The 17,460-nt window shown below is 46.7% G+C and overlaps 1 protein-coding gene across 1 annotated transcript in view; it reads right to left on the bottom strand.

The window, feature by feature from the left end:
* Window positions 1–17,460, bottom strand: part of CCR7 (C-C motif chemokine receptor 7) — a 170,171-nt gene that overhangs the window by 127,383 nt on the left and 25,328 nt on the right. The window lies entirely within an intron of this gene.

The following is a 17,460-nucleotide window of genomic DNA, read 5'->3' as shown; positions in this document are numbered from 1 at the left end:
AAGTGATGATCAGTCCACGTCATTGGTAGGACATCAGTCACTAGTATATTCTCCAAGTTGGTGAAAATACCATCTAAGGTATGACCTGCGTTATGAGTAGGTCCTTTCACCAACTGAACTAGGCCAAAGATCTCCATTTCAGATAGCAATGAGGTAGTCTCCTTATCTTCGCTACATTCCAAATGGAAATTAAAATCACCTAAGAGAGTCACAGATTTATCCATAGCTGTAGTTTCTAGGATAGTGAGTATTTCTGTGAGAAATTCCGACCGTGATTCTGGTCTTCTGTATAGTAATACACCTTTAAAATTGTGTGAAGGGGACAGATAGATATCGAATTGAAGCGCCTCACATGCCGTTGAAGGAATGACAGTGGTACGAATTCTAAAAGAGTCACGGGCGATTATAGCAACCCCACCGCCTCTCTTACCAATTCTATCTAATCTGTAAGACTTGAAACCTTGTGGAACAGCTATGACGAGGTCCGGGTCAGAGGCTTTGTCCAGCCAAGTTTCTGTCAGGAACATTACATCTATGTTCCTATCAATAAGTACATCGGCTACTTCTTGCCTATGTTTGGCTAATGAGCGTACATTAATGAGGGCTATCGTAAACGCTTGATTTACCTGGATGGAGTTTTCGCTACTGGCTCTTTTATTTAATAGGGGAATGGACATTTGGCAGTGATTACAATCCAATACAGTTTTAGATGATGTAAAGTCTAGGCTGTGCCTTATGCATTTTTCAGTGGCTTGTGGGCGAAGGTCAATCAACGCAGAGCGTGGGTAGGATACTGTGTTTACGCAAACACTATGGCCAGGGGGGGTGGCCCTAGGCCCGTGTCCGGCGCGGACGGGCGCAGACGGGCTTGCCTTTGGCGAGCCTTCGGCGCGCCGCCGGCGCGCCCGCTGCGCCCGCCCGCTGCGCGGACGGGAAGGTAGTCTGTTTATATCCATCCAAGAAGGAGGGAGGAGGGCGGAGGGGCGGAGATCAGTCCCGCGATCCTTCCCCAGGCCAAGATGGCGCCTAAAGATTGTCTAGTGGTGCCTGGCGCCTAGCAACAGTGGCGCTGCCGGACACGAGGGGGGGCCCTGGAGCGATGTGAGTCTCGCTCTAGGTGGGGGCTGCTAAAAAAGCTCCTGATTAAAATATTAACAATGTTTAAAAAACGAGTGTCTTTTTCGTTCAAATAACACCCAATCACAACCAATAAATGCTCAGCGCGCAAGGGAGCGCAAAGAACCCCCGGCTATCCGCCTCAAGGGTGAGTTGTCATACAAATACCACGTAGATCGGTGATATCAGTCCTTAAATCTCCTCGGAGGGCGTAGGGGCGGAGATCAGTCCCTCCTCCGTACAACCCCTCATAGTCCCTCACCTCGCTGCCTTGTATCCATCCCTCTAGTGCCTTCCTTGCGTAGTCCAGGAAATCCACCCAATTCTGTGTGCCTAATTTGTGACTTCCCCTGAACTTTTGCCGGTACTTCTCTGGGGTCAGTCCAAACTTCTTAATTAGCGCCACTTTCATGGTGGGGTAGTGGGTCTGCTCTTCCTGTTCCAGGGCCAATAGTGTATCCCGTCCAGTAGGGGGCATGTATTTGTACAATCCACCCCCCCCAGTGTTTTTCCTGGATCCCATGGGCTCTTAAGGAGACCTCATGGGCAGCCAGCCACTTGGCGATGTCATCCCCTGGGCTGTAGCTGGCAACTACGTCCTTAGGTAGGTACGGTCTGGGTTCCCTGGTCAGTTCCTTTGTTTCGCTGCCACCATTTGGAGAATTGGAGGTCCCTATCTGCAGGGCCTTGAGATCTAACTCCCTGAGTTTCAACTCATGTGCCATCCTCTGCTCCTCTTTCTCCTTTTCCATCTTGGCTAACTCCCACTTTAGCTGTCTTTTTTCCCTCCTGTCCACTAGTTCAGCTTTGGTTAAGCTTCTTCCGGAGACACTGCTGCCTTCCCTTGAAAAGGTCCTAGGTCCTGGTAGTAGGTTCCCCATCTCAGGTTGGAACAATCCATCTACCCCTATGACTGTGTCCCGGTCCGTCCCCTCTTCCTCCTCCTTTCCCTCTCCATGTGCTGCCACCCAAGCCCTCAAACTGGTCTGGAGTTCCCCCTTCTTGGCACCACGCTTAAAAAGAACTCCCATCTTCTGGCAAAAGTCTCTAAGCCGGGCTGCAGAATAGGTTTCCAGTTCCTCCAGAGCAAATTCCATTTTGCTTATGAAAGATATAGGGACAACCATTCGGGAAGAATTGGTTTAAAAGGGGCAATTCGAAGCTACCTCCACCCACCACCAGGAGTAAATTTGGAAAACCAAAAATATAATTAGGGAGTCCGCAAGGAGAAAACTCCAGGTGTAGGACTGTGGAGTACACTTTGTTACCTCAGGGTGGACGCAAACACAGTTCTGATCCCACCGCTAGACACCAATCTGTTGGACCTGGGGTCTCCAAGTCACATAGGGTAGCTTGGCACTAAGTAAGAAGGCCTAACTCAAAGGTACATGTGTTATATTTGCGCCACACCCTTCGGTAACATAACGTCCATCCACTCAAAAATAAGGACACTACACCAGTTTGGGAAAATACGGCCTGTTTTATAAAAGTTCTCTTTGTGCTCTCTTCTTTCAGGTTCTTAGCAATATTCAGTTACAGTTCATAAAATGTTACTCTACATCTGATTGTTTCCCTCACATATTTACATTTAGCATGTTTGATACCATTCTTCACCCCAAAGAAAGGAGCTACAGCAAAATTCCCTGTATTGAATCAGTGTGGATTGCTTAGCTTATGTTGGAAGACACAGCACTATCCAAACCCCTGGTACAATAATGCAAAGCAATACCTTTCCCTTATAATCTCAAAAGAACTACTGGTAGGAAGGTACAGGCCCCAACAACAGGTTCATCAATAACACATTGTTTTCATTATTCCAGCAGCTCTTTTTCTAACTAAAGACAGGTAGGTTATTTCCTTATCCTATACCGCTTTCTTTTGGGTCACAGGGAAACTACCAAGCTCTGGAAAACCCACATGAGAAACCTTCCCCTCAATTAATCTAATACTACGACCGGGAGATGCCTTGTTCAAGGAAGTCTCTTCCTGGGTAGCCGTTTCGAGATGTAGTTCATTAAGACTGAGTCACCTTGCAGCTGCAGCGTGTCCCCTTTGCCTGGGCTGAGTTGGTTTACACGGAGGGAAATAGGGCTTCTGTCAACGTTCCCCGCTTACTTCTTGGTATCGGCAGTTCCGCACAGCCCACTGGCCCGGGGTCGAATTTCTTCCGCCTGACCTCGTTCTTCAGCTGGTGCGGGCTCCCGGGGGCTGACGGCCTCACTCAGGAGTCGGGACCCGTCTGTCTACCTGACAGTATCCGATGCGGCCCCTCTTCGGTACTTCCGACGACGACTCCTCACGCCGGCTCCTTCCCCGTCAAGCTCCGCATTCACCCGGCTTCACTATCGGCACTTCCACGCCTTCCGACGTCACCGCCGATCCGCCCCAGAGCTTCCGGGGACCTCAGGCGGTGCCTGCTGTCTCTCGCTCCCACCCGGCAGCGCCGGGAATCCACAGCCAGGACACGGGAAGGGGGAGGCGCCTCAACACCAGCTGGCACAATGAAATCTGCACACGGTGAGTCCCACTTCTTCTTCACCGATCTGTTCTCGGCCTTCCTCACGCAGCATGACAGCAAAGGCTTAGTCTGTCTGCGCTGCTGGGTAAGTTTCTTCCGGCACTGCCGAATAGGGGTTCACCGCTGTGATTAGAAATACTATTCAGTCAGTTTCCTTTCCGCTCCCCTTCCATCAGCATTTGCTCCGTTTACCGGCCAATTAGGGTCAAGAGAAAGGAAGGATTTCAAGCCAATGATGGCATCACGATGGCCGGGCTCGGTCAATTGGAAAGGGGTCACGACAGTAGAGAAGAGCAGCTGACCCGCAGAACAGTCTATCCCCTCTCAGTGCGCCTTCCTCCTTACTAAGTCGCCTCACTCCTCACCAGTTCATGCCACCCACTCTTTTGTCACTCTACAATGGCTGCCCAACATTCCGCCTTATATAGGCGGACCCAGGAAGGTCCAGAAGGGTCCAGAGGGTTCTGGAACGTTCCTATGCTAACCTATGGGTCCAGTCCCTAAGGTGGCAGTTGTGGCAGTTGCTGGCCACCATTTTGTGGGTCTTGTAAATCCAGTCAGGGAGGCGCCTAGGCCTCAAGAAAAAGACTATGAGGGCAAAGAGCACCTAACCTCTAGGTCAACACCTGAAAACCCAGTGGACATAAAAATTAAAGGTTTTGAGGGGCAAAAAGGGGACAAAAAAATAAATAATAATTTGGAGGGACTACCCAAAGGGCAGACAGGTCTAACACCATCTATCTGTGCAAATGCCCTGTAAAGTGCATGAAGGGCACCCTTGTGTCTGTCAGAAGCTTTTGGGCATTGCCTATAGGGCTCATGGGAGTTGTAGCACCACAGCTTTCACCACAGCTTTTCTGTGTTTTGTTGCTTTGTGGTTGTTGAGTGGATCTTTCTGCTGCTGGGTCCCTTTTTAGGTCTCGCCCTGCGATTGCAGGCCAAAGGCCTGCAGTCGCAGAGCGAGACTATTGTCATCATTCCGGCTTTCAAGGACTCAAGGGGAGCCGGAGAGGACAACAGACTGTCACGCGCACGCAGCAGCAAGCACGCAGCAGCAGCCTGCCAGGATCAGGTCACGCGCTCCGATTCCGGCAGGCTCTTCACAACACACATACAGCCCCCCCCATACACACACACATACATACATACAGAACCCCCTCCCCTCCCGCATACACACACGCCCGCATACACACACGCACGCACACACATAGCAGAGAACCCCCGGCACTTACACACACATCCCCTACCTCGTCTCGGCGTCTTCGCGCTCCCTTGCCCCGCTCCTCTGGTGTGCGCGCGCACCACTAGTTTCGATTCCCGCGTCGGCTCCTCACCACAGGTTTCTATTTAAACAGCCAATCAGGAGGCAGAACTCCTTGCAGACATGCTCCCTCTCTGGTCCGTTGTCATTTTTAACTGCGTCATGTTTACCTTTGTCTAGTCCTTCTTTTATGTCTTTGTCTCTACACCCTTCCACCAGTTAATCTTTAGAGTAGAGCTTTTCTTGTCTGTGTTGCTATTATGATGTATCGCAAAAAAAAACAAGCGTCGGCGGCCGCAGAGGCATTGCTAAGTGCAGTGGGGAGACAGCGTCCCGGATACCAGCACGTCGGAGCCCAGGTAAAGTCCGCGCTATATAAAAGACTGGCCCGTTGCTCATTCGGTTCATGTTTGTTTTTGAAAAGGAAAGCTAGAAGCTGGTTTTGCCCCTCAGTAGAGACGACGACAGGCCAGGCACCTGAGTACTGTGTGCGTTTCTCCCCTGTGCCAGATTCCAACTTGTAATAGAGAGCCCTGGCATCGCCTGACCTTTGTGTGAAGCACGAGGGTAAAAACAATAAGTGTGGGAACTCACCCCTGATTGGTTGATTGAGGTTTTAACGAGGTCTGCTGAGAAGATTGTTCACAAATCAAGAAATGTTTAGTGAGTGAGCCATTTAGTGATACGTGAGCGAATCATTTCTACTCTCTTGCTACTAGCAAACCCTGCCAACATTTTTTTTGTACCCCTCTGACTGAAGTATCTGACAGCTGACTTGAGTATGTGCTTTGGTGGATGATTGTTCATGTTTTCATTGTGATTATGCAATTGCTCCGGCATCAACTTTGAAAACAAGCATTTGCAATGCAATAGGTCTCGCATTTACGTGAGTTTACACTATTAGCATTGTAAATTACAATGCCTTTTATTTATGTTTTAAAAACAAAAACAAAAATAAAAGGTATTGTCATTTACAATGTCAATAGCTCAAACTCGTGTAAATGCGAGACCTATTGCATTGTAAATGCTTGTTTGCTGTTGGGTGGCTTGTCCCTCCGATGGCGGTCCCAGTGTAATTTAATGAGACTCACCTGGCCTTAAGATGGCTTCCTCTTCTAGCAAGATCTGATGTTTGTGATCTCACTGTTGGCTTGCCTCACCCTCACGTGGCTGTTCCAATGCAAAGTAATTCATGGTACTTGTCAGGTTCAGTTTTCCCATGTCCTCCTACTATTATTGTGCCTCATCCAGAGACAGAGAGTACACACAGGACAGTTTTGTTTGTTTGGCAAAAGGGTGATCAATGGTAAAGTGTCAATGGACTCATTCAGTGATCTGGAGGGCACTGAATATTTTGTTTTCAAATTGCTTTGGGGGTTTTGGAAGGAGCATGCAGTGGTAGAGGCTTGGGCCTGCTTTTGGTGTTGGTGGCTTTTCATGAGGCCTCTTTAGAGTTGGGACAGTGAGCATCTTTGATTAATCAGACATTGAAAGGTGTTTCCTGGTTGCCAATACATCCTCTGGGTGTCTGTGGGAAATTACATCTCTAGTATCTACCTACCGCAGAATCTCTTTATGCTTCTCGATTCCGCCGTGGATCGGCGCTCAGAGGGGCACAGGGAATCTGTGCATATTCCCCACCAGGCTGTGCACTACAGACTGGTGGGGAACATGCAAAGTGCGCATGATTGTTTGGCCAGGCCAAGACGATCGGCCAAGCAGTCATGCGCGCTTAAGTGTACCCAGACCACTCCTGTTCCCTGAGCCACCACCCCAACCGTCTTCACCCAGCTCTGCAGTAGCAAAACATAAAATGATAATAATATTGTTATTAGCATTGTATTTTTCCCTTTTTCACTGCTCTACGAGCAGTGGGGTGATGCTCCGTTTTAGCGGAGGAGCTGCCACTGATCCCCGTGAACTCTTCTCTGCCACATTGGGCCTCGTTGCCATAAAAAAATCTCGGCTAACCTTACACCATTTTGTGCACTTCATTTTTTCAACTATCAAACATGCCAAGCTACAAGAAAGGAACTGTTGTATTCTCTCTTTAATCCTTTCCCCTGATCCCATGTATTTTCTGCTGTGAGCTGCTGACTTGTGCCTCCTTCCTCAATCCAGTGCTCTATTTCCCCCTGTTTGCTGATGATCCCACTGTATAATTCTTCTCGATAATTGTTGGGATTCAAGCCTCTGTCTCATCTTCTTTCTTCACATATGTGTAATGTTCAATCCTCCTCCTCTTCTATCTTTTAATAATAAAGCTGAAGATTTTGCCACAGGTTTTTCTTCTGGGGTCTACTGTATGGATCTAATAAGAATCATCAAGTCCCCAAGATCCTGACTTTAATGAAGAGCAGATACAGGCGAATATGCCATAGTCCCAAGAAGTAGGGCTTCACAAGCCCCAAATGACCCTAAGTTGGATAATCAGCACATTCAAATATACTGTACACATCGAACAATTTAATTGAGTTAATTTAAAGGGGTATTACGTTTTGGTAAACAAGAACAGATTACAAAAATCGAATTGCTATAGCACCTTGCTTAGGAATTTTCGCACAGAAGTGTCTGAGTGATGAGGTGGCTCAGAGGGTTTATCACCTCAGTCAGAGGGTTAAGGGCAATATTTACTAACATTTTGCATCATGGCTGTACCCCTTTTGTGGCGCATCCATGATGCAAAATGCTAGTAGATATTTGCAAAGCCACACAAGGTGCAATTTGTGCCTTTTTGTAAAAAGAAAATTATATATATATAACGCAATGCACCAGCTTGCACTGCATTGCGTTACATTTGATTCTGGGAGGCATTCCATGGGTGGAACATGGGCATTCACATGCATTCCCCTATGGATTTCACACAATACCAGATTTACAAAAGTTTATAAACCTGGGATTGTTTTAAATCGATACGCCTCCAAGAGGATGGCGTAACGAGGAGAAAAAACTTATTTTCTCATCAATATTTCCTCTTTCTATGTGTGCTGCAATCTTCAGCACACATAGAAAGAGACAAATGCCTCTAGAGATTGCTTTTGTGCAGGAAGGCATTCCTTCCTGCACAAAAATAATTCTCCTTGTAACTCAGACACCCTTTGCCACGTGGTGCAAGGGTGTCTGGATTGTTGGAGTGTTTTATATAGCTCTTGTTATGTCATTTCTGCACCCATTATTCACTGTTCAAGAAAGTCAAAATAGAGGAGGAGCTTCGCGCGCAACCGTGATGGCCGCGTGAGCACAGGGCTCCCGGACCTTCGCCACCTCCGTCGCTCATCTTTTATCCTGACTACAACGACGGGTCGTTGATGGTGCAACCCAGCTGCCACAATAGTCGTTTTCAGAATCCGGTTTGGACCTCTGGAACCGAAGTTATGGACTACTGAACTTTTGTGGCCTGCTCCTCGGCACTGCCCCGGGCTCGATTTCTTTGCCAGCCGGGCAGTAATTGAACAACATCGGCCGGCCTGAATCTACTTCTGCTCCAGTGTTGGCTTTCGGTTTCGATTTTGGCCTTGAGACCTCCCTTGCTTGGTTTTGTCTCGATTCGCCCTGGGCGCACTTTACTTCGCTATTTTCACTCAAGTACTGTGCTTGCCCTCCACGGTTCGTTGTGTGGCGAGTTGTGCCTTCTCTGTCTCACGAACCCTTTTGGGCGCTTTGAGTGTAGCCATTTTCACCAGATCTCGGGCTCCCCTCGGGGGCGCAGCACCCAAGATGGCCACCAAACCCGAGGTCGAGAAGCGAAAGACCAAGCCGGCTCTCCGTGGGAGCTCCGTGCAGTCTAACGTTATGGACAGATACACTCTTCCCAAGGGCTCACCTGGGGGAGCGAATAAACCCCCGGCGGACGCCGGAGAGGACTCCATGACGGGAGATGATTTGACTCTACGCGACGTCATGGGCGCCATTGCTGGCATGAAGACCTCACTTGGCCAACAATACGAATCCCTGGCCCACAAACTCGACACAGTCGCGATCGATGTCACTCTGGAATGTATGACATAATATCGACCACAAAAATATCGCAATACAAAAATATCGCAACAAAAATATCGAGGACAATAATATCGGGATCCTATCTTCATAAAGGTAAGTACAAAAATATCGAAAAAATAATATCGTAGTACAAAAATATCGAAATTAAAAATATCGTTTTTTTAAATGTATTAATAATAATGTAAAAATAATGTTAAAATACATATAATTTAACAAATATTAATAAAAACATTAAAACATAATTAAAAAATTAAAAGTAATACATATACATTTAAAATAAATTAAAAATTTAATAATTTAATGTAATTTTATTTTTTTTAATTTCATTTAATTGATTTAAATTAAATTTAAATTTATTTTATTTTTACCTTTTACGCCTGTACCCCAAAAACCCAAAACTGACTCTGAACCCTAAAAATACCCCTGTACCCAAAAAACCCAAAACTGACCCTGAACCCTAAAAATACCCCTTTACCCAAAAACTGAAAACTGACCTGAACCCTAAAAATACCCCTTTACCCAAGAACTGAAAACTGACCCTGAACCCTAAAAATACCCCTTTACCCAAAAACTGAAAACTGACCCTGAACCCTAAAAATACCCCTTTACCCAAAAACTGAAAACTGACCCTGAACCCTAAAAATACCCCTTTACCCAAAAACTGAAAACTGACCCTGAACCCTAAAAATACCCCTTTACCCAAAAACTGAAAACTGACCCTGAACCCTAAAAATACCCCTTTACCCAAGAACTGAAAACTGACCTTGAACCCCAAAAATACCCCTTTACCCAAGAACTGAAAACTGACCCTGAACCCTAAAAATACTCCTTTACCCAAAATTAATTAACATTATTTAATTACCAATTAATTATTAATTAACAATAACAATAAAGTAAATATATTAGCACATTAGCTATAATTAATTTAATTTACTAATTAATATTAATTTTTCCCAAATAATTAATTAACAATAAAAAAATTATAGATATTAAAAAATTAATCTAATTAGTGTAATTAACTAATTAATAATAATTAATTACCAATTATTTATTAATTAAAAATATGTACAAAATTATATTAATTAATTAACTAATTAATATTAATTAATTACCAATTAATTATTAATTAAAAATATTTACAAACATATATTAATTAATTAATTATGATTAAATTACTTTCCACCCTATTCCCCTATAAACCCACAACCCGCTCTAATACTAAAACGCAAAATGTTAACAAAATTACTAATTTTCAAACATACATTTCTAAACATATTTAGCAAACATATAAACAACAAAATAAAATACATAACACTAAACAACAAAATTTCGATATTACTAACATACTCGATATTAATCTCGATATTCTGTCTGTCGATATTATGGCACATCGATATTCTATACCATCGATATTAAAACATCGATATTATTGTATATCGATATTTTAATTTCGATATTTTGTCTGACTACCGTCACTCTGATCAGGGCGGATTTGGCCAAGACCAATGAAAAGGTCAAGTCCCTGGATTTGAAGACCTCCAGCCTCACCACCGATGTCGCCGACCTACAAACTGAGGTCCACAACCTGCGATTCTCACACGATTTCTTCTCTCGTCGTCTGGAGGATTTTGAAAGCCGGGCAAGACGGAACAACATTCGTGTAGTTGGTGTACCCGAAAATTCAGAAAACTCAACGGTTGACCTGCTTGTGGAGGACCTTATCGTGAACCATCTCGCACCTAAGGGCCTCAGTAAATTCTTCGCGGTGGAACGAGCCCACAGGGTGCCGGGAGGAAAGCCCAAGCAGGGGGCAACCCCACGGCCCATAATCACCAGGATTTTCAATTTTCGGGATAGAGACGCGATCCTGCAGGCGTCGCGCCTGGGTGGCCCTACAGCCTTTGAAAACACTTCCGTGAGTTTTTACCCGGACTTCACCCAGCAGGTACAGAAACAGCGGATGGGGTTCCAGGGGGTGAAAAGACGGTTGAGAGACAGGGACATGAAGTACGCTATGCTTTTCCCGGCTCGTCTGCGAGTCGTGCATGAGGATCGAACATTCTTTTTTGACCACCCAGAGGCCGCAAGTGACTGGCTTGATACGCTGCCCAGGCGGCAGGAACACTCTGAACATTCCGAAGGGGCCGGGGGCGGCCCGTTGGAGCAGGAATAAGGGATTAGTTTGGCTTCTTGTACTACGTATAGACATTTCAGCTGTGGTTTGATGCTCTACAAACTTGTTTGATAGTAGATAGTCACCCAGGGGTGGGGGTGTGGGGGGGGTGAGCCTTTCCTTCTCTAGGGTTCTTTTCGGAGAATAGTTGTATGTTGGGGCGACAGGCACACTGCAAGTTGGGGTGGCTTTTGAGTCTAACGCAGAGGTGCAGGGTGGTGGGTCTGGTTTAGGTGTTTTCCGGGGGGTGGACGGGGGGAAGTTTTTGTTGTTTAGTTCTTTTCAAGGCAATGTACTGATGGACTCCTGGTTTATTGTGTCGCGCTTGTCGTGGGGTGGGGGCGGTGATTGGTTCTGGGATGGGGGTAGGGGATTGAGGTTGTTGTGTTGGAACGTCAATGGGTTGGGGGACAGGATAAAACGTGGAGTGGTGACACAACTAATACGACGCCTCTCCCCTGATGTGGTGTTGCTGCAGGAGACGCATTTAATAGGCAATACTTGCCACGCTATGAATAGACGCGGTTATCGTCTTCTTGCACACTCTGGGTTTACCTCTGGCTCCAGGGCGGTTGGTATCCTAGTCAGGCGCTCCCTCCCTCTGGAGGTTGACGATATTGTTCTGGATGATAGGGGGCGATATGCTGCCTTTGACGGACGCTGGGAAGGGAGAGTCATCACCCTGCTTTCTGTTTATGTTCCCCCTGGCCTACAGACTACTACCTTTGCCGACTTGGGGAGGGTGATCCTGGGGTTCCCGGAGGGCCACTTGGTGGTGGGTGGTGATTTTAATTCGGTGGTGTCCGGGATGTGTGACCGCCACCCTCCCAGGGAAATTGCGAAATCTCAATCCTGGCTGGGTGGCCTACTGGATACTCTGGGGTTGATTTATTGCTGGAGACTGCTCCACCCGGGGCAGTTGCAATACACATTTCATTCTGGTGCCCATGGTAGTCTCTCGAGAATAGATTACATATTGATGCCTGCTTCACAGGCCTCCTCTATCAGGGAGATCAGACATTTGGCCAGGAGTATTTCGGACCACTCTCCATTATGGTTAGTCATGGACACAGAGCTGGGAACAGATGGCCGGGTGGCCCCGATCAACCCCTGGTATCTCCGCGACCCTAAGACACGGGCGGAGTTGGTCAAATCACTAGACCATTACTTCGCTGAGAATGTGGGCTCGGTATCCTCCTCGGTCTCTCTATGGGAAGCATATAAGACTGTCATTCGGGGCTAGGCACTCTCGTTAATCAGTAGCGTCAAGAGATGTAAGAATGAGGCGGTTGTCTGACTTGAGAATGAAATAAATGACTTGGAAAGAGAATTGGAATTGGGGGTTACTCAGGAAAGGCTACACCTCCTTAGCCTTAAACAGCTTGATTATAGAGCACTGGTTACCGATGCTGCCAAAGTCATGAGCAGAGAGCAGCAGGGACGTGTGTATGATGTGGGTGATAAGGCGGGAAAGTTGATTGCTTGGTTGGATTAGAAAGAGAGGGCTAGTCGTGTGGTTCCGTCGATTGAGAGAATGGATGGAGTGAGAGTGACTGACCCAGCTGAGATTGTGAAGTGTTTCTCTGAATATTTCCAGGCCGTATATTCCCCTGTGTCGGACAGACCTGAGCAGGACTCACATCTGCTTCTGCGAGACATAGCGCTACCCCGCATGTCAGACCCGGAAAGGGAGCTTATCGACGCCACGCTTTCTGTCGAGGAGGTGGCGGTTGCCATTCGCTCGGTGCGGTCAGGAAAGGCCACGGGCCCCTATGGACTCCCCGTTGAGCTTTACAAGCTGCGCCCCGATACCATAGCCCCATATCTCAGATCGATGTTTTTGGAGTCGTTAGAAGCGGGTTCCCTCCCCTCTGATCAAAGGCTTGCGTCTATTGTTGTAATACACAAGGAGGGGAAGACGCGAGACCGCTGTACTTCCTATAGATCCATATCTCTCTTGAACGCTGAGCCTAAGATCTTGGCTAAAGTGCTTGCGAACCGCTTAATACCCGTCATCGGCGACCTGGTTCATCCGGACCAATCTGGTTTCATACCGCACCGCAATACGGCGTTGAACCTCCGGCGTCTGCATGGCGCCCTCACGAGGGAGTCAACGTTACGTGAGCCGGCCATTTTGGCTTCTTTGGACGCCACAATGGCGTTCGATACGCTGGAATGGCCATATCTATGGGCAGCCCTCGCTAAGTTTGGCTTTGGCCCGGTATTCATTAGTTGGGTAAAGTTGCTATACACCGACCCACTGGCACAAGTGGTTGTGAACGGTCGGGTCTCCGCTCCGTTCACCCTTGGCAGGGGAACGCGCCAGGGCTGCCCGCTGTCTCCACTTCTTTTTGCCCTCGCTTTGGAACCCCTGGTGGCCTGGGTGCGGTGGGAGCCGTCGATGAAGGGCATTCGATGGACCCCGGACTTTGAAGACCGTGTGTCCCTATATGCTGATGATATTCTGCTGTATCTCACATCGCCTCGGAAATCGCTGATAGTTTTATTTGACGTGTTGAATTCCTTCCGTAAAAACTCCGGCCTAGTCATCAACTGGTCTAAGTCCTGTGTTTATGTCCTGTCGGGCGAGTCTCCCCTCTTGCCACGTGGATGCCGCATACAGGTGGTGCAGGCGGGATTTAAGTATTTTTGGGGTCTATATCGCCCTAGATCCAGTAGTTCGCTATGAACGTAACTTGCTACCCCCACTTCAGCGCCTTAGGTCTGACGTTGCGGCATGGCGTAGACTCCCGTTGTCCCCTCTAGGGCGGGCGGCACTATTTAAGATGATGTCGCTGCCCCGGTTCCTGTATGCGTTACAGAATACTCTCGACACTGTACCTGCGAGCTATTTCCAGGAGGTCGAAAGTCTGCAAAGACAACTGATATGGGGTGGGCGCCCCCGTATTGCCCTCGCCAAAATGACGCTCCAGTGGTACGATGGCGGAATTGCACTCCCTGACATTCGACGTTATTACTGGGCTTCCCAGCTAGGGGCGATTAACCATTGCACTTACGGTCCTACACCAAATCCCGCGTTCGCAATGGATAAGTGGTTGTTACCTGTCGGGGACTACAATAGGGCGCTATATGCAAGCTCTGCCGGGAAGTCACTCACGGGTCCAACTAAGATAGCTGTGCAAGTCTGGTATCGCGCCACTGCTGCCTTGGGTTGGAAGGATAGATTGACGCGTGCGACCCCACTCTATGCATCAGAGAGATTGGGATCCCTATGGAAGACGAAGGGATTCGATAAGTGGGACATGATTGGTATCTGCAGGGTGAATGATGTGTGGACCAAGGACAGGGTAAGGATGTTTGAGGAGTTGAAGGTGGATTATGAGCTGAATGATACAGAGTTCTTTCGTTACGCGCAGCTCCGGCATGCCCTGCTATTGGTCTTTCCGACGGGTGCCGCTATTCCAGAGGCGTCCCCACTGGAGGACCGTATACTAGACGGATACGTCCCGGACAGTACGATTTTGTTAATTTACAAAAAGCTGATAAATAGCAGGGTTGACCTTCTCTGTCGTCTTCGAGAGGTTTGGACCAGTGATGGTCTGGAGCTAGACGATGAAGACTGGCAGTCAGCAATATCCTCGCCGAAGGAGGTGGCGATTCCGGCACGCCTTCGGTTTGTGCAGCTTAAAATTCTCCACAGGGTCTATGTGACTGGTCCGCGCTTGGTGCACATGGGATTTTCTTTGTACGGGATGTGTAGGCGCGGATGTGGCCTTGTAGGTACCTTTCTCCATATACTCTGGGAGTGCCCGGCTGTGGCGCGTTATTGGAATCGTGTGCATGACATTATGAGTGAGGTTACGGGTGTTGTGTCGATGCCTGAGGCCAGGAGATGCTTATTGAATGTGTGGGAACCGAATGACTATGATGTGGCGCAGATTCGGTGGGTGACCCTGGCCAACATGATTGCCAAGAGAGATATAGCTCAGTTGTGGGGCTCCCAGAGACCGCCCACTGTTCTGGCATGGAAACAAAACATGGATTGGTGCATGTTTAGAGAGAAGACAGTATACGTTGCACGTGGCAGGCCTCGTAAGTGGGGTAAGGTCTGGAGCCAATGGAACTCTTACCGGGGTGAGATATGCACGCCCCCCCCTCACGGACCTAGAGACTGACCCTTCTCCCCCCTAACCCGATGTTTTTAAAATTCCTCCTGCTTCGAATTTCCCTCTCCCTTTCCCCTCCCATGTTGCTGCCAATTGTATTTCATCTGTATGTCTTCATCCCTCGCAGAGCGCCTGACACCTATATGATTGTATTGCCTTGTGTATTTTCTTCTTTCTCAATGTTGATGTTTTCTATTTTAATAAAAAGAAATATTTAAAAAAAAGAAAGTCAAAATATTTGTGTTTTAATATTTCCTGTTGAGATCGTTTCCATGTGTATACTGCTGCTGCTGAATAGTAAACTTTAGGTCCATTATGGTGGAAGTTGGTGCTTTGTAGCTTGTGTGGGTAACTGCTGCGACGGCCTATCTGCACCCTTGGTACACTATGAGATATTTAATGAAATGCAGAAGTGGTGCAAAGGACACTACTTCAACATCCCGCAAATGCATTATTGTTTATGTCAGAATATGTCACAGCTGCAGTATGAGTAACGCAACTGTAGTATGCTGGTTCACAGAGTATTTAAAGGGGGAAATGTAGCCTAGGAATCTGGCACCCTAAAAAGATACTATAGAATTGTTAGAGCCTCAAAAGAGATGACCGAATATAGACACTCTCCTACATATCCCTTGTGATGAGGCGATGCACCGCTGACAGCCAATGTACAATATAGTACAGGAAGGTGAAGAGGGTGAGTCTTAGATATCCTGGGACATATTTACAAGCCTCTTGCGCCACTGTGCGTCACTTTCTTGTAAATAAGGCCTCCTGTATTCTGCTGTTGGGATGGGGTTAAATAAAGACTGAAATGTAATATTCCAGTGCATGACAATTATCACTTTTGAGGCTAACAGACTATTGACATTGTAGACGCCAGTTGCTACTACATCATAACTGCCACGGATAGCTTTACATTCTAAATTTACTCTAATGATGGTTATTTCATTTAGGTTACTATATGCTGTCATATTAATGTCATGTGACCACATCTGAACAATTGGCCGGCTGACCCAAAGAAGCCACACTGGACTCTAGATGCGCAACAGGTTTGAAATAAGATTGGCTTCGGGAGACATCGACTTTGATTCTTGATTTCTATTCCAGTTTAGCACTTCCTTGCCCCGGAGGACAACGAATACCAATTACGAAACTACCCATGCAGGTGCATGGCCAATAAAATGATCACCGCGCCCCTTGTTGAAAAACACATGGATACCCGGCGCGTGCTGTATGGTGCATTACAGTTAAAGGTGTATTTCAGGGAAATTGAAAAACCCAAGGGGCATATTTACAAGGGCTTTATCTCCACTTTTTTGGCTTAAAAAGCGAGAAAAGTGGAGATAAAACTATAGACCTATTTACAAGAGGGTGCTAACATGCATAATCGCATGTTAGCACCCTTTTTCCCAACGCCTCCCTTTGCATCTCCAATTAGATTCTAAGTGGGCGTCACTGGGCGTACCCCGGATGTACTACCTTGCAAATATTGCTGATATTCACATCGCGATATTTACCAGGCTGCCCCAGCATTTTAGCACATGTTAGTTTTTGGAGATAATTATCGCTGGCCATTGATAAAATGCCCCGTAGAGAGTGAATGACATGAAAAGAACCTGCTGCTGTTAACTCTTTTTTTACTTCCTAAAGTGCTGAAAGCAAAACCTACATATTTAAAGCATTTGAAAGCTTGAACTACATCAACCATTGACAAATTACCAGTACTACTCTATAGAGGTAAAGAAATCACCTGTAGTGAGTGCCTACTCAGCGGTAGCTGGAGAGCTGCAGTAGCTCACAAACTACTGGTTGGAGACCCCTGATCTAGACCATGAAGATTTAACAAACAGTACAAGTCAATCTGAGGGCAACTTATTTTTTAGGTCTGGATTAATAAAGCTTTTGACTCCTGACCTTTTGTTACCAAGTCTTTAAAATATACATACTGTGGACTTTGGACTCTCCCAGAGAAGTATATATCGCTCTTACTTCATGCTATCGGCTGCTTGGTGTTTTATTCCGCCTCTTTTAGAGTGTTTTCATTACAATGAATGATGGTCTATTTTACATCTCAAAAGTACACTGAATAATTGCACATTAATGTATCTCACACATTTATTATATACACAAAGCAATCCCTTGGATTTGTGTTTTTTTACTGCAGTAAGTTTTTTTAAATATTTTAGTCGGGATGCATGCTATCCCTGTCCATCTTCCCGAATGAGTTTTCTATTTATTTACCAAACCAAATCAGATTTGTAAAGTA

This window comes from Lissotriton helveticus, chromosome 5_1, assembly GCF_964261635.1.
Source record: "Lissotriton helveticus chromosome 5_1, aLisHel1.1, whole genome shotgun sequence".
Lineage (NCBI taxonomy): Eukaryota > Metazoa > Chordata > Amphibia > Caudata > Salamandridae > Lissotriton > Lissotriton helveticus.
The sequence above is the reverse complement of the archived record's forward strand: the minus strand, read 5'-3'. Positions and strand labels throughout refer to the sequence as shown.